The sequence below is a fragment of the Suricata suricatta genome, chromosome X (genome assembly GCF_006229205.1).
Source record: "Suricata suricatta isolate VVHF042 chromosome X, meerkat_22Aug2017_6uvM2_HiC, whole genome shotgun sequence".
In the NCBI taxonomy this organism is placed as follows: domain Eukaryota; kingdom Metazoa; phylum Chordata; class Mammalia; order Carnivora; family Herpestidae; genus Suricata; species Suricata suricatta.
This window is the reverse complement of record NC_043717.1, coordinates 48,387,613-48,406,533: the sequence shown is the minus strand read 5'-3', so window position 1 is coordinate 48,406,533 and position 18,921 is coordinate 48,387,613. Positions and strand designations below refer to the sequence as shown.

Here is an 18,921-nt window from a genome sequence, read left to right as displayed (position 1 = left end):
GAGAGAGAGGGATGCAAATCTTGAGAGACTATTGAATGCTGAGAATGAACTGAGGGTTGGGGGGGAGGGGCGAGGGGGGAAGACAGGTGGTGGTGATGGTGGAGGGCACTTGAGGGGAAGAGCACTGGGTGTTGTATGGAAAACAATTTGACAATAAAATATTATAAAAAAAATAAATAAAAGTTAGTTACCTACATGAAAAAAAAATCAGAATTCTAGACCTGAGGAAAGATCTTAAAAATGACCTAATCCACTGATTCTCACCCCCTGCTGCACAAAGAACTTGTAAAGCACAGCCATGCCTGGTCCCTCGCCCAGATATTCTGATAAATTGATTTGGAATGGGAAAAAAAATCTTTGGACAGTATTGCTCCATCACCATACCTTCATCTGTTGCTTTATAAAATACCATTCTCCACGTTCTCCCCTACTAGTAAAATTCTCTTTAATTTTTCTGATATATGGGAAGCCATTAATATTAGGGAATACTTGACATTCTCTCCAGCTCCAGTGGGTAAATTTTCATTAGTCTCAGCCCATCAAAGGAATCTAATTACCCTAGTTAAGACTGTTTAGGAATGGTTATGCAGTGCAGTCTGGCCAATGAGTTATGAAAGACAGTCTATTGCTGTATGCACAAAGATAGGAGGAATCTGGGGAAATATTACTATTTTAAAAATGACACAAAGAAGTGATATTTTATTTTCTTGACTTTGGCTGATATATGAGAATATGATGGTAAGATTTACTATAGCCATCATATGGACACGCAAAGACAACCTTGAGAACAAAAGCAAAGAAATTGAAGATGACTGAGCAGAAAAGTGAAAGTATCTTAGACATTGATGCCAACTTGTACTGTTAAGCATTGTTTATTTTTTTTAAAAAAACTGTAAAATTTTCTGAATAGAGGAAAGTAAGTTTGGAATCCCTCAGAAAAATCCATCCCATTAAGCTGTCACTCTTTGATTTGTTTGGAAGTTCCCCAGAGAATGCCTCTTAGTAGGACTTGTTGTTATTTCTCCTGATTCAAAGCTCAATAAGTGGAAAAAATACATTCCCAAGGAACTTATTTGAAAGTGATCACTGGCAGGAAAGAGTTAAGATGGTAGAGTAGTAAGGGAATCCTGGGCTTGTCCCCTCCCCCTATCACAGTTAGATCAACATCAAAACATTTTAAACACCCAAGAAATTGATTTGATGATTAACAGAACAATCTATATAATTTGAGGGAGATAAATAAATAGGTACACGGTGTGGAGAGGTAAATGGAGGAGAGAAGAGCTGTGGTGATGCAGAAGATAATTTTATGGAGAGGAGGAAAATCGTAGGGTGACAGAAAGCAGTGCATTGGATTTGTGCAAGCAAGCACTCCCCCGGAAAGTAGCTAGAGAAAAAGAGTAAATACATGCCCAGATGAGCGCTCAAGAAAACTGGTGTCCAAAACCGCTGATGGGGTAAAAGGAGAGGGTTTCAATATTGCCAGTGCTTTTATTAACAGTCGGGCACAGAGTCTGAAGTTTCAGAGGTCAAGCTCCTGGTAATACTCCTGTGTAGAAGCAGGATGGGGCCCCAGGAGCAGGCAGCATAATCTGAGATTACCTTTGGTCACACAAGGAGAAGTAGTTTCCCTGCTTGGAGTGCATTTGGTAGAGATTATATGGCCTCTCAACAAACAAAAGACCCAGCAGGTATCATCAAGCCACCACATTTACCCAAATAGGATCAAAGACACTGGCTGAGGTCAGCAAATCCTGGCGCCAGCTGTGTGTTGTGATATACCATAAACTCTGAGCCACTGCTGCTGCATGGTAGCACAACTGTTTCCTGGGACAAGTTGGCCCTGTCCACAGCACTGCAAGACCTTCCCTCAGAAAATCACTGTCTGTCTGAATGACAAGGGTCTCTGAAGTGTGAGGTTTTCAAACACAGCCTCTCTTGAGATAACAGTGTATGCAACCTGGTAGGCAGACAGCTCAGACAAAGCAGGGAGGAAGGCAAGGAGCTGATGGAAGCGAGGGACACAAGATGGGTGACTGAACATGCATCTGTGAGGGCATGAACTTCCCACTTTGGAGACTAGAGAGTGAGGTGAAGTCATTTTCACCATTAGCTCACCAATACTGATCAACCCCAGTGAACTAAACAGTATCACCAAGTGGAGATTGGAGCTGATACACTAAAATCCATCCCCCTCCCCTGCCCTCTAGGCACACCTTCACTTGGGCAAGTTGGCCTGACAAGCACAAATACATTCCAGGAGCTTAGACTACAGACCATAGACTGTTCCAAATTTTCAGCTTTAGGGGAAACTGGATCTAGTTTCGTTTGGGTTTTTTTGTTTGTTTGTTTGTTCATTTGTTTGCTCGGGCATTTTGTTGTTATTGCTTCTATTTTTGTTTTTATTGTTGTTTTTCGTTTTTTTTTTAATTAATGCTTATTTTTGAGAGGGAGAGAGAGAGACAGAGACAGAGACAGAGACAGAGACAGAGAGTGAGTGAAGTAGGGGCAGAGAGAGAGGGAGACACAGAGTCCAAAGGAGGCTTCAGGTTTTGAGCTGTCAGCACAGAGCCCAACACAGGGCTGGAACCCATGAGCTATAATATCATGACCTGAAGCAAAGTCTGACTGAGCTTCACAGGCATGGCTTTATTGTTGTTTTTCTTTTGTTCTTGGATACAGAAAGCCAAATTTTATTTTTTTTATTTTATTGATTTTATTTTTTCGCTTCTTTTTTTCCCCTCTTCTTTTCTATTAAGTTGCTCTTTAAAAAGCAGACCAAAGGGGAGGGGCAAGATGGCAGAGAAGTAGGGAGCTCTGTAATTTTCATCAGCCCTCATCTATCATAGTAAGAAGGACTGAAGCCACAATACTCTGATCTACAACAGTGGAAGGAAAAGACACAGAGTCCACAATGAAGACAGCCTCGTGCGTAAGTCAGTACGAACTGGGGAAGATAAAAATGGGCTGGGACCAGAGGCTTGGTGGGGAGGGAACTCCACTCCGTGCAGAGCATCGGGGAGAGCACAGAGCCAAAGAGAGATGACGGGAAGAGAAAGAGAGGCTAAAAACACTCATAGAGCTGTCTCTAGAGAAGAGAGAAACCTCAGCCTGGGATGGAGATGGATACTATCATCCCATCTATAACCACAGGGCATGGGGAGAGAGAGCCATCCCTTTTAGCTGGTGCATTTTCCATAATCTTGGCGCCCTGATCCCAGGCAGCACCAGGAGAAACTGCTCCCTGACCGCCCCCCCCCCACCATTCTACTTGATCCACAGCTAGGAAGCCAACAGCCTGTGGGAGCACATCTCATCTCAGGTGGTATTAAAGTGAGTGGACTAGGATTTGGAAATGATTCTAGGCTTGAAAATACAACTTGGCCTGCCTGTGCACTGGGAGATCAGACCCAAAAAAGTGGGTTGCAATTCTTAGATCGAGAAGGGATTGGGACGCCGCCATGATTCTCCCAAAAACCACCAAGACAGGGTATGGGAGAGCAGCCCACAAGACTTACCTACAACAAACCATGCCCATCCACGCTGAAGAGCTGCCTTTTTTTTTTCTTTCTCCTTTCCCCCGCCAGAGCCCAGGAATGACCAACATTGGTGCACTGCCATGATTAGATCAATTCTTGCCATTCAGATATATTTTCCTTTATCTCATTCTTATCTCTCCCATCCATTGCTTTTACACTTTTAGACAGTTCTTTTTTGTTGTTGTTCTTTTCTCCCCCTTTTTCTTTTTCTTTTCCTTTCTTTCTTTTCCTTTTCCTTTTTTCCTTTCCCCTTTTGGTTTGCTTGCTAATTTCATTTATATGTGTGTTTGCGTGCTTTTTTTCCTTGTGTGTTGGTCTGTCTGTTTTCCTTTACAGGGCTACCTCAAGAAACATGCCAAAGTAAACATTATGGAGACTCCCAAATATCACTGAATAGGGAAATGAAATAACCAAAGGCACAAAAAGAGAAACTGAGAGACACCATTAAAAGAACACTTCCTGAGTGGACAGGCCCTGGACAGTCATTGAGCCTCCTTTAACATAGCAATACTAACAGGTACAGAGTTCATAATGAGCTATTAAAACTAAGAAGAGGTAGAAAACTAGGCAAAATGAGGAAACAGAAATTTCAGTAAGAAGTCACAGCCACAAAACTGCTCAAAACAAACATAAGCAATATAACAGAGCAAGTATTTAAAACAGCTGTCATGAAATTAATCACTGGGCTTGAAAAAAGCATGGAAGTCATCAGAGAAACTATTGATACAAATACTAGGGATCTTCAAAATAATTGTGATGAATTAAAATCTGCTATATCTGAGGTGGATAATAAAATGGAGGCAGCCACTGCACGGATTGAAGAGGCAGCGGGGAGAATAGGTGAATTAGAAGACACTATTATAGGAAAAGGGGAAGCCAAGAAAAAGAGAGAGAAATTGATACAGGAGCAGGAAAGGTGAATTCAAGACCTGAATGGCACAATCAAACAAAACAATATTTGTATCATAGGAATTCCTGAAGACAAAAAAAGAGAAAAAGGTCTTGAAAAAGTGCTTGATCGAATTATAGCTGAGAACATCACCAATCCTGGGAAGGAAATAGACATTGAAATCCAAGAGGCAAAGAGAACTCCCCTCAGACATAACTTGAATTGACCTTCTGCACCACATATCATAGTGACATTCACAAAATATAAAGAAAAAGAGAGAATTCTGTAAGCAGCTAGGGATGAGAGGGCCCTAACATACAAAGGGAAACTTATCAGAGTGGTTACAGACCTATCTAATGAATCTTCACAGGCCAGAAAGGAATGGCAAGGAATCTTCAATGTGATGAACGGGAAAAATATGCAACCAAGAATTCTTTATCCAGCAAGCCTGTCATTCAAAATAGGAACGATAAAGGTTTTCCCAAATAAACAAAATATGAGAGACCTCATCACCACCAAACCACCCTACAAGAAACCCTAAGAGGGACACTATGAGGGAAATATTGCAATACGAGGTACCAGAGACTCCACTACAAGCATGAACCCTACAAAGAAAACAATGAATCTAAACCCGTATTATTCAATAATAACACTGGATGTAAACTGACTGAATGCTCCAATCAAACAACATAGGGTATCATAATGGATTTAAAAAAATACGTCTATGTGTTGTCTACATGAGACGCATTTTAGACTGGAAGACACCTTCAGAATGAAAGTAAGGGGATGGAGAAATATCTACCACATGAATGGCAGTCAAAAGAAAGCAGGAGTAGCCATATTTATATCAGACAAACTGAACTTTAAAGTAAACGTAGTAACAAAAGATGAAGGACATTATATAAGAGCTAACAATTATAAACATCTATGCACCGAATTTGGGAGCGCCCATATAAATAAAACAATTAATCACAAAGAGAAACACTCTTATTGATAAGAATGTGCTAATTGCAGGGGACTTTAATACACCACTGGCAGCAATGGATAGATCAACCAGACAAAACATATGTAAAGAAACAATGGACCCAAAGGAATTAATAGATATATTTAGAACTCTGCATCCTGGAGCTAGGGAATTCACATTCTTCTCTAGTGCACATGGCCCATTCTGCAGGATTGATGACATACTGGGGCATAAAGCAGCCCTCCATAAATACAAACGAATCAAGATCATACCATGCACACTTTCAGATAACAATGCTATGAAACTCAAAATCGAACACAGGAAAAAGTCTGGAAAACCTCCAAAAACATGGAGGTTCAAGTCACCCCTCCACCATTAAAGAACAATTGGGTCAATCAGACAATAAGAGGTAAATTAAAAAATATATTGAAACAAATGAAAATACAAAAATACAAAATACAAAAACCCAAACTCACTGGGATGCAGAAGAAAGTATATTGCAATCCAGAACTATTTCAAGAAACTTGAAAAATTCCAAATACAAAATCTAACAGTGCCCCTAAAGTAACTAGAAGAAAAGCAGCAAGACCACCCGAACCAAACAGAAAAATAGTAATAATATAGATCATGGCAGAAATAAAAACACATAAAATCTACAAAATCAGTTGAACATATCAAATGAAACCAAAAGTTGCTTTTTCTTAAAAAGTAAACAAAATTATTAAACCTCTAGCCAGTCTCCTCAGAAAGAAAGGAGTGAAAAACCAAAATAGACAAAATCATGAATAAGAATGGATTTATTACAACGGATTCCACAGAAATACAAGCAACCATCAGGATTACTATGAAAAATTATATGCCAAAAAACTGGACAATCTAGAAGAAACACACAAATTCCTAAATGCACATGCACTACCAAAACTCAAAAGGGAAGACATAGAAAATCTGAATAGACCCATAACCAGTGAAGAAATCGAATTGGTTATCAAAAATCTCCCAACGAATAAAAGGCCAGGGCCTGGTGGATTCCCAGGGGAATTCTATCAGGCATTAAAAGCAGAGCTAATACCGATCCTTCTCAAGTTATTCCAAAAAAAAAAAACAAAAAAACAGAAATGGAAAGAAGACTTCGGGATTCATTCTATGAAGCACATATCACCTTGATTCCTAAGCCAGACAGAGACCCAACAAAAAAAAGGGAAGTACAGACCAATATCCTTAATGAATACAGATGCAAATTTACTCAACAAGATACTAGCAAATCGAATTCAACAGCATATAAAAAGAATTATCCATCATGATCAAGTGGGATTCATTCCTGGGTTATAGGGCTGGTTCAATATTCACAAATCCATCACTGTGATACATCATGTTAACAAAAGAAAAGATAAAAACCATATGATCTTGTCGATAGATGCAGAAAAAGCATTTGACAAAATACAGCACCCTTTCTTAATAAAGACCCTTGAGAAAGTCGGAAAAGAAGGAACTTACTTAAGCATTATAAAAACCGTTTATGAAAAGTCCACAGCTAATATCATCCTTAATGGGGAAAAACTGAGAGCATTCCCCCTGAAATCAGGAACACGACAGGGATGTCTACTCTCACCACTGTTGTTTAACATAGTACTGGAAGTCCTAGCATCAGCAATCAAACAACAAAAGGAAATAAAAGGCATCAGAATTGGCAAAGAAGAAGTCAACCTTTCACTTTTCGCAGATAACATGATACTCTAAATGGAAAACACGATCGACTCCCCCAGAAGCCTTCTAGAACTGATCAATGAATTCAGTAAAGTCACAGGCTACAAAATAAATGTACAGAAATTGGTTGCATTTTTATACACCAAAAATGAAGCAACAGAAAGAGAAAGTAAGAAATGGATCCCATTTACGATTGCAAGAAAAACCATAAAATACCTAGGAATAAACCTAACCAAAGGTGTAAAAGACCTCTATGCTGAAACCTATAGAAGACTTATGAAGGAGATTGAAGAAGACACCAAGAAATGGAAAAACATTCAATGCTCATGGATTGGAAGAATAAACATTGTTAAAATGTCATTATTACCCAAAACAATTTACACATTCAATGCAATCCCCATCAAAGTTCCACCAACATTCTTCTCAAAGCTAGAACAAACTATCCTCAAATTCGTATGGAACCACAAAAGACCCCGAATAGCCAAAGTAATATTGAAGAAGAAAACCAAAACGGGAGGCATCACAATCCCAGACTTTAGCCTCTATTATAAAGCTGTCATCATCAAGACAGTATGGTATTGTCACAAAAACAGAGACATGGACTAATAGAATAGAATAGAGAGCCCAGAAGTGGATCGACAAATATATGGCCAATTAATGTTTGGCAAAACAGGAAAGAGTATCCAATGGAAAAAAGACAACCTCTTCAACAGGTGGTGTTGGGAGAGCTGGACAGCAATGTGCAGAGGAATGAAACTAGACCACTTTCTGACACCATTCACAAAAATAAACTCAAAATGGGTAAAGGACCTGAATGTGAGACAGGAAACCATAAAAATCCTAGAGGAGAAAGCAGGAAGCAGCCTCATTGACCTCAATCGCAGCAATTTCCTCCTCAACACAACCTCAAAGGCATGGGAATCAAGAACAAAAATGAACTATTGGCACCTCATCAAGATAAAAAGCTTCTGCAATGCAAGGAAACAATGAAAAATAAAAACTAATAGGCAATGGACAGAATGGGAAAAGATAGTGGCAAATGACACACCAGATAAAGGGCTAGAATCCAAAGTCTACAAGGAACTCACCAAAATTCATACCTGAAAAATGAATAATCCAGTGAAGAAATGGGCAGAAGACAAAAACAGACCCTTCTCCAAAGAGGACATCCAGATGGCCAACAGGCACATGAAACGATGCTCAGCGTCACTCATCATCAGGGAAATACAAATCAAAACCACACTGAAATATCACCTCACACTGGTCAGAGTGGCTAAAATGAACAAATCAAGAGACTATAAATGCTGGTGAGGATGTGGAGAAATGGGCACCCTCCTACACTGTTGGTGGGAATGTAAACTGGTGGAGCCTCTCTGGAAAACAGTGTGAAGGTTCCTCAGAAAATTAACAATAGAACTCTCCTATGACCCAGCAATAGCACTGTTGGGGATGTACCCAAGGGATACAGAAGTGCTGATGCATAGGGGCACATGTACCCCTAGGTTCATAGCAGCACTGTCAACAATAGCCAAATCATGGAAAGAGCCTAAATGTCCATCAACTGATGACTGGATCAAGAAGGTGTGGTATTTCACTTGGCTGGGTCAGTCTATGAACTGTTGTTACTTGATCCCCTGGTTGTACGTTCATACCATATATTGGTATATATACACAATGGAATACTACATGACAATGAGAAAGAATGAAATATGGCCATTTGTAGCAATATGGATGGACCTGGAGGGAGTCTTGCTAAGCAAAGTAAGTCAGGCAGAGAAGGAAAGATACCATATGTTTTCACACATAGTAGTCTAGCAGGAGAAACCTAATATGGGACCATGGGATGGGGAAAGGGTGGGGAAGAGTTGGGGAGAGGGAGTGAGGTAAATCAGGAGAGGCTTTTGAATGCTGAGAACAAACTGTGGGCTGAGGAGGGAGGGTGGTAGGGGAAGGGGTTGATTGTCATGGAGGGAGGCACTTGCAAGGAAGAGCACTGGGTATTATATGAAAAACAACTTGGTAATAAACTATTAAAAAAAAAACTAAATGAGGAAGCCGCTACTGTTGCCCTGAAGAACGTGAAAGCTGCATATTTTCAGCCTTGGAGGGGGCCATGGTGTGGCCTGTGAGGCATAAAAAACCAGTCAATTACTCATAATTTGAGGACTCTGACAGTGATGATGACTTTATTTCTGCAACCGCACCTTCAAATAAAAAACCCAGAACAACACCAAAGGAGTTAAAACTAGAAACAAGGAACTGAGGGTTGGGGGGGAGGGGGGAGGGGGGAAGACAGGTGGTGGTGATGGTGGAGGGCACTTGAGGGGAAGAGCACTGGGTGTTGTATGGAAAACAATTTGACAATAAAATATTATGGGAAAAAAAAAACTAGAAACAAGGAAACCTAAACTGAAGAATCTCCAGAAAGAAGACATCTCACAAGAGAAAACTCCTAAAAAAAAAGGATGGCTTTAGATGACAAGCTCTACCAGTGAGACTTAGAAGTCGCACTCGCTTTAATTAGTGAAGGAACTTCCAGCAGTCACCACTGATGCAGAAGAGGTGAGAGATGAAAGCATTCAAAATGTGACAGTCGTGAAACTGAGAGAATGAGTAAGGCCCCTCATATTTCCAATTGCAGTGTAGGCAGTGATCATTTAGATTTGGATAAGATTACTGAGGAAGATGATTTTCCTGGTGTTCAAGGGAAACGAAAAGCAGTATCAAAGGCTGTGATACAACAGAGGAAGATTTTTTTGGATGGCAGTGATGGCGATAGTGCTAATGACTCTGAACCAGACTCTGCAACTGGTGAAGAGTCCGAAGATGACTCTGATTTTAGTGAGAGTGAAGACAATGCCGAAGACTTCACCATGAGAAAAAAACAAAGAGAAAGAAATCAAAAAAAGAAGTGAAGGTCAAATCCCCAGTTGCAAAGAAGGAGAAGAAACCTAAATCCAAATGTAATACTTCGGAAGTGACTTCAAGAGACTCTGCTCCAGCTGCCATGAAATCAGGACCTCAGCCTTCACAAAAAAAGGTTGCTGTGTCTTTGGAGGTCACTAGGAAACCATTACAAATACGCAGTCCTTCAGGCGAAAACAAAAAACCTAAGTGGGTCCCACCAGCGATATCCAGAACCAGCAGCAGCAAGAGCCCACTGACAGGCATGTCTGTTAAGTCTCCAAATCAGAGTCTCCGCTTGGGTTTGTCCTGATTAACACGAGTTAAATCTTTGCATCCAAATGCTGCTAGTAGCTGAGTATGGCAACAAACACGTTTTATTAAGAGAATCACAGTTTGACAAGTGTGTTTATATTTAAGGAGGGTATCATAATATAAAGGAATCCTTTAATGTCCTATAAATTGCCTCTACGCATTCTGTGATGATGTTCTCTGAAGCTATTCGAGACTTTGATAAGAGGTTTTCTATCAGAATTATCTTGTAATACCCTTTCCTTCTAAAGAATGTATCCTATTTTTCCTGTGTATAATAAGTCATTGCCATTGAGTGGCTGTCAGTTGACATGGAGGAAGTCCATGTTGCATGCTATTCTTTTCTAGAAACATGATGCTCCTTCCTAGCTTTGTCTAGTTTATGGCACCTTAACTGTAACTGTTTATCTGGCAAAAGGAAAAATTCCCACTTTTTCCAGGAGACATTTCTGAAATCTTAAACTACATTGTCATTTTAGTTGCAAAGATGTTTCATATTTTAGCCAAATATTTATAGTAAGAATTCAGAATTTGTTTACACATTAAAATAGTTCTTATGATATATGTCTCCTACTCAGAAGTAGATGTTTATTTTATAGCAAATAGAATTTCATGACATTTGATGAAGTTCTCACCAAAGCCTTTAATAAAAGTGAAAAAAGTTTTGATATGCTCTTTCCTTGAACCCACTTTATCCACCTGTCTCTGTCGCATTTCATAACTAAATGAATGCTTTATTTAAAAAAAGTTAGACTTTTTGTTGTAAATATAAATGAGGAGGGGAGCTGTCTCTTAAAGTCATCACTTTACGGTAAGCTGGTGCGTTAGAGGGCCGCTGTCAGGTACCTGCTCATCCATATTATATTAGATACTCCAGCTTTTCAGGAAGCTTAGCTCTGAATTTGTTATGAATAAATGTAGTTATGGGTATTTAAAAAAAACTAAAAGAAAAAACACCACCAGCACTTTTTTCTAAGGAGTAGAATTTTATTTTTATTTTATTTTTTATAGTTTATTGTCAAGTTGGTTTCCATACAACATGCAATACACTTGCTCACAAGTGCCCTCCTCATGACCATCAACCCGTTTTCCCTTTCCCCCTCCTCCTACAGTCCTCAGTTTGTTTTCAGTATTCAAGAATTTCTCATGATTTGCCTCCCTCATTCTCCCTCTTTTTCCCCTCTTCCCCCCACCCCCATGGTCCTCTGTTAAGTTTCTCCTGTTAGACTTCTGGGTGAAAACATATGCTATCTCTCCACCGCATGACTTATTTCGCTTAGCATGAGGTTCTTAAAGTCCATCCATGTTGCTATGAATGGCCTGATTTCATTTTTTCTCATTGCCATGTAGTATTCCATTGTAAAGATAAACCATGTCTTCTTGATCCATTCATCAGGTGATGGACATTTAGGCTCTTTCCATAATCTGGCTATTGTTGAAAGTGCTGCTATGAACATTGTGGTACATGCACCCCTATGCATCAGCACTTCTGTATCCCTTGGTAAACACCTAGCAGTGCTAGGGTCAGATGAGAGTTTTATTTCAAATTTTTTAAAGAACCCCCACACTATTTTCCATAGCAGCTGCACCAATTTACATTCCCACCAACAGTGTAGGAGGGTGCCCATCTCTCCACACCCTCGCCAGCATCTATAGTCTTTTGATTTGTTCATTTTAGCCACTCTGACTGGCGTGAGGTGGTATTTCACTGTGGTTTTGATTTGTATTTCCCTGATGATGAGTGACGCTGAGCATCGTTTCATGTGCCTGTTGGCCATCTGGATGTCCTCTTTGGAGAAGTGTCTGTTCATGTCTTCTGCCCATTTCTTCACTGGATTATTTGTTTTTTAGGTGTAGAGTTTGTGAGTTCCTTGTAGATATTTGTTACTAGCCCTTTATCCGATATATCATTTGCAACTATCTCTTCCCATTCCATTGGTTGCCTATTAGTTTTATTGATTTTTTCCTTTGCAGTGCAGAAAATTTTTATCTTGATGAGATCCCAATAGTTCATTTTTGATCTTGATTCCCTTTCCTTTGGGATGTGTCGAGTGGGAAATTGCTGCAGTTGAGGTCGAAGATGTTGCTTCCTGCTTTCTCCTCTAGGGTTTTAATGGTTTTCAGTCTCATATTCAGGTCCTTCATCCATTTTGAGTTTCCTTTTGTGGATGGTGTAAAAAAGTGGTCTGGATTCATTCTTTTGCATGTTGCTGTCCAGTTCTCCTAGCACCATCTGTTAAAGAGGCTTTTTTTCCATTGGATACTCTTTCCTGCTTTGGCAAAGATTAATTGGCCATACATTTGTGGGACCAGTTCTGGGTTCTCTATTCTATTTCCTTGGTCTATGTGTCTGTTTTTGTGCCAATACCATACTGTGTTGATGATGGCAGCTTTGTAGTAGAGGCTAAAGTCTGGGATTGTGATGCCTCCCGTTTTGGTTTTCTTCTTCAATATTACTTTGGCTATTCCAGTCATTTGTCAGTCCATACAAATTTTAGGATAGTTTGTTCTAGCTTTGAGAAGAATGCTGGTGCAATTTTAATTGAAATTGCATTGAATGTGTATTTGGGTAATGACATTTTCACAATGTTTATTCTTCTATTTCATGAGCATAGAATATTTTTCCATTTCTTTGTGTCTTCTTCAATTTCTTTCATAAGCTTCCTATAGTTTTCATTGTACGAGTCTTTACATCATTGGTTAGGATTATTCTTAGGTATTTTATGGTTTTTCATGCAATTGTGAATGGGATTTTTTTCTTGATTTCTTTTTCTATTGCTTCATTATTGGTGTATAAAAATAAAGCCAATTTCTGTATGTTGTTTCTGTACCCCGCAACGCCACTGAATTCATGGATCAGATCTAGTAGGTATCTGGTGGAGCCTTTGGGTTTTACATGCAGAGTATCATGTGAAAGTTTGACCTTATCCTTGACAATTCTGATGCCTTTTATTTCCTTTTGTTTTCTGCTTGCTGATGCTAGAACTTCTGGCACTATATTAAACAACAGTGTTGAGACTGAACATACTTGTTGTGTTCCTGATTTCAGGGGGAAAGCCCTCTGTTTTTTTTCCCATTGAGGATAATATTAGCTTTGGACTTTTTATAAGTGGCTTTTATGATGTTTGCTAAATTCTTCCTATCCCAAATTTCTCGAGGGATTTTATTAAGAAGGGTGCTATGTTTCGTCAAATGCTTTTTCTGCATCTATCGGCTGGATTCCATGATTTTTATCTATTCTTTATTAATGTGATGTATCACACTGATGAATTTGCGAAAATTGAACCAGCCCTGTAACTCAGCAATGAATCCCTCTTGATCATGGTGAATAATTCTTTTTACATGGTGTTGAATTCGATTTCCTAGTATCTTGTTGAGTATTTTTGCATCTGTATTCATGAAGGATATTGACCTGTAGTTCTCTTTTTTTTGCTGGGTCCCAGCCTGGTTTGGGAATCAAAGTGATGCTGGCTTCATAGAATGAATCCGGAAGTTTACTCTCTATTTCTTTCCTTCCTTCCTTCCTTCCTTCCTTCCTTTCTTTCTTTCTTTCTTTCTTTCTTTCTTTCTTTCTTTCTTTTTTCTTTTGGAATAGTGTGAGAAGAATTAGTATTAACTCCGCCTTAAATACATTTAGATAGAATTCCCAAGGGAAGCCATCTGGCCCTGTGCTCTAATTCTCTAGGAGATTTTTGATAAGTGATTCGATTTCTTCATTGGTTATGGGTCTGTTCATATTTTATATCTCTTCCCACTTGAATTTATGTAGCGCATGTGTGTTTAGGAATTTGTCCATTTCTTCTAGATTGTCCAGTTTGTTGGCATATAATTTTTCACAGTTTTCCCTGATGGATACCTATCCATTCTTGTATGTGGAGTATTTAAGTCCCCTGCAAATAGCACATTCTTATCGATAAGATTGCTTCTGTTTGTAATTAGTTGTTTTATGTATTTGGGTGCTCCTAAATTCAGCGCATAGATGTTTATAATCGTTAGCTCTTATTGATATAGGGACCGTGTAATTATTATATAATGTCCTTCTTCATCTTTTGTTACTACCTTTACTTTAAAGTTCATTTTGTCATATATAAGTATGGTTACTCCAGCATTCTTTTGGCAACCAGTTGCACGTTAGATATTTCTCCATCCCCTTACTTTCAATCTGAAGGTGTCTTCAGATCTAAGGTGAGTCTCTTGTAGACAGCAAATAGCTATATTTTGGTTTTTGATCCATTCTGCTACCTTGTGTCGTTTGACTGGAGCATTCAGTCCATTTACATTCAGTGTTATTATTGAAAAATATGGGTTTAGATTCACTGTGTTCTCTAGGGTTCATGTTTGCATTGATGTCTCTGGTGTCTTATATTCCTTCCTAGCTTTCTCTCATAGAGTCCCTCTTAGGATTTCTTGTAAGGCTTGTTTGGTGGTGATGAATTCTCTCAACTTTTGTTTATTTGGGAAAACCTTTATCTCTCCTATTTTCAATGACAGGCTTGCTGGATAAAGAATTATTGGTTGCATATTCTTCCTCTTCATCACATTGAAGATTTCCTGCCATTTCTTTCTGGACTGCCAAGTTTCATTAGATAGGTCTGTAACCACTCTGATAGGTTTCCCTTTGTATGTTAGGGCCCTTTTATCCCTAGCTGCTTTCAGATTTCTCTCTTTATCTTTATATTTTGCCAGTTTCACTATGATATGTCATGCTTAAGGTCAGTTCGCATTATGTCTTAGGGGAGTTCTGTATGCCTCTTGAATTTCAATGTCTTTCTCTGTCCCCAGATTAGGGAAATTTTCGTGTATAATTGATCCAGTACTGCTTCAGGACCTCTCTCTCTTTCTTCCTCTTCAGGAACTCCTATGATAGGGACATTGTTCCCTTTGATTGTATCATTCAGGTCTTGAATTCTCCTTTCTTGCTCCTGTATCACTTTCTCTCTTTTTCTTAGCTTCCTCTTTTGCTATAACTGCTATAACTGTGTCTTCTAATTCACCCATTCTGCTCTATGCTTCCTCAATCTGTTCAGTGGTAGACTCTATTTTATTTTTCACCTCATTTATAGCCTTTTAACTCATCACAGCTATTTTGAAGGTTCCTAGCCTTTGTATCAATATCTTCTCTGATGGCTTCTCTGCTTTTTTCAAGCCTAGTGATTAATTCTATGACAATTGTTCTAAATTCTTGTTGAGTTATGTTGCTTGTGTGTGTTTTGAGCAATTTTGTAGCTGTGATTTCTTTCTGGAGTTTCTTTAGAGGTCAGTTCTTTCGTTTTGTCATGTTGGTTAGCTTTCTGTCTCTTATCAGTTTTAAGAGCTCGTTCTGCTCTGTGCATCTATTAGTATGGCTCTATTAAAGGAGGCTCTTTGACTGTCTGGGTTCTGTAATTTCAAGAGATGTTCTTTTAGTGGTGTCTCTCGGTTTCTCTTGTTATGCCACTGATTAATTTATTTCCCTACTCAGCGATATTTGGGTCTTTCCACCATGTGTGCTGTGGATTGTTTCTTGATGTAGCCTTGAAAAGGAAAACAGACAGAAAAACACACAGGGAACATGAGTATGCAAATTCTCTGACAGAACATGTAAAGAAGCAGACCAAAAGGGGAATGAGCAAAAGGAATAGGAATGAAAAAAGAGGACCAGAAAGGGGAAAAAAAAGCAGTTGGGGTGGAGGGTCAGTGACAGCCAGAGATAAAGGATAGTCTGAGAGCATAAAACCTGCAGAGGGGGGAAATAAGGTTGAGATAAAAGAAAACTATCTGGATAGTAAGAGTTGGTCTAAGCACAGCAGTGCATATATGTTGGGCTTTCCCAGACTCCAAAGGGAAAGGGAGAAAAGAAAGAAATAGGAAAATAGAAAACACAAGGAAAAAAATTAAAAAGTAAAAATATTAAGAAAATAAAGAAAAACAATTAAAAATAATAAGCAAAAACACAGCAGTTTTCCAGCGCAGATGGGCTTGGCTTGGTGTAGATAGTGTCTCAGGGGCTGCTCTCTGAGGCCCCACCTTAGTGGATGTGGGAAGAAGAATGGTGGCGCCCCCCAAGCTCCTCTCAGACCATGCGTTGCCAGCCACTCTCTTGAGTCCAACCTTTTTGTGCCATAGGCGGGTCTAATTGTTTCTGTTTTCTAAGTTCTTCCAGGTTTCTAAATCCTAGTCCACACACTTTGATGTTGCCACCACAGTTAAAATCTTTGGCAGGCAGGTGGCTTTCTGGCCGGGATTGAGTAGGGGGATTGTGAAGCCAGTTTTTTTCCCCTGGCTCTGCCTGAAGTCAGCAAGCTCCCGGGCCCAAGGGAGAACAAGCCCCTAAGGGGGACGGATTTCTTTCTCCACGTCCAGTGGCTCTCAGTCTCAGGCGAGGTCACCCCTCTCCAGAGATTATGCTATGAGTGATTCAGTCTCTACTTCTCTTCCCCTGGTCTCTCTGCCGCCCTGTATAGTGGTCCAGCACATGGCTCTCTGCAGATCTGTGCACCTCTGGATACAAGGATCTCTGAGGGCCCAGCACCAAACCTCTGGGCGTTTTGTCTCCTGGTTCTGCTTTGGGCCAGCACTCTCTCTCCCAAAGTCTCAGGTCCCAGTTTGCACTTACTCAGGCATCCATGAAGCTGCTGTCAATAAGGTGCTCTCTGTGTGTACTTCCTTTCTTGGAGATCAGAAAGTTGTGGCCTTTAATTATTCTCTGTTTGATAATTGTGGGTGGGCAGAGGTAATGGGGCTCCTTACTTCTCCATCATCTTGCCCCTCCCTCCTCCTGTCAGAGTACAAACACTGCTGCCAAAAACGTGCGCTTTCCTTCTGGAAGTGGGAGAGTTGAAATGTATTCTTAAAAGTTAAGATGGATATGACAAACAATACAGCAACCATTAAGAAAACAACTTTAAAAGTGTATAATGTAAAAGAAAAGTAAACTAACACATTACACTAGAATATATTTGCTTAATGCAAGAGAAAGAAGAGGAGAAGTTGAAAAAAAGCAACAGAAACTTAGAAGACAAAATTGGATGCAATAAAAGCAGTGTTTACCGGGTTTTATACAAGTAAAACTCTACCTTAAGAAAGAATAAACATCTATTACTAACTTGTATTTCCATTTTAAGACACTGGAACAAGAAGTGAAAAACAAACTCAAAACAAGCAGAATAAAGGACCAAATAAAATTAGATCAGAAGTTATTGAAATAGAAACTAGGCAAGCAAAGTGAAAATCTATTAAACTTGGTTCTTCAAAAGAATCAATGAAAGGGGCAATCATTAGCTATACTGAAAAAAAAAAGAGATCAGACTCAAAATACTAAAATCATAAATTAAAGAACTTTTATAACTACTTACCTTACAGAAATAAAAATTAAATTAATACTAAGAACAACAGCGATATGTGAAAAGAATCAGTTGACTTAGATAAAATTATCAAGCTCCAAGAATTTAAAAAATATGAAAAATACTTGACAATAAATTGAAAATCGAAATAGGGTTGTAGCAAGTGAAGAGATTTTATTAATAACCAGAAAACTTCCTCCAAAGGAAAGCATGGGACAAATGCATTCACTGGCATATTCTACTAAACATTTGAAGAAAAAATTATGTCAATTCCTGATGAACTCTTTAAAAATATAAAAGAGGAATAACAAAACTTGTTCAATGAGGCTGATATTACCATCATACCAAATCTAATAAAGGTATCATTAAAAAAAAACATAGAGACCAATATGTCCTATAAATATACAGCCTAAATTATTTTAAAAAATGAAAAGAAGAGAGAACCAACAAACTAAATCCAACAATGTAAAAAATTTTCACCTTTGCCAAGTGGAATTTATCCCAAGAATGCAATGTTGGCTTAACGTCAACAACCAAATGATATACTATGTCACGTGAATAGAATAAAAAGGAAAAATCACAGGACCATTTCAATATATACCATAAAAAACAGTTGACCATAGTCAATACCTTTTCATGATGGGGGGAAAAAGCTTAAAAAACAGGAACAAAAAGGAATTTCCACAACATGATAACTAGCATCTATGGAAAAAACACAGCTTGTTTTCTAACTTGTTTTTAACTTGTTTTTAACTTGATAGTAAAAAGCTGAAGCTTTTCCCTTAAGACAAGGATATCATCTTTTGGAACTTCTATTCAACATTGTACTGGAACTTCTTCTCACCTGGGCATTTGGGAACAAAATGAAATAAAAATAACCCTGATTGGTGAGAAAGAAATGAATCAATCTGTACTTGCAGATATCATAATCTTGTATATAAAATAGCACAATGAATCCAAACAATATAATAGAACATATGAATGAATTTAGGAAAATTGCAGGATCCCAGGTCAATATATAAAGTCAATGCTATTAATGAGCAAACCAAAAATGAATTAAAACATATTTCATTACAATTGGTTAAAGAGTGATGGGGATTAAGGAATGTACTTGTGATGAGCACTGGGTATATTATATGGAAGTGTTGAATCACTATATTACACATCCAAAACTAATATTACACTGTATGTTAGCTAACTGGAATTTAAATAAAAACATAAAAAAAAACAATTGCATCAAAACTTTTTTCAAGAATACATTTAAGTAAATGCTATGTAAATCTCTGA

The 18,921-nt window shown here is 38.6% G+C and overlaps 1 pseudogene; it reads left to right on the top strand.

Annotated features, from left to right (window-relative positions):
* The first annotated feature begins 9,209 nt into the window (after positions 1-9,209).
* Positions 9,210-10,358, top strand: LOC115283260 (annotated as a pseudogene).
* Positions 10,359-18,921: the final 8,563 nt, after the last annotated feature.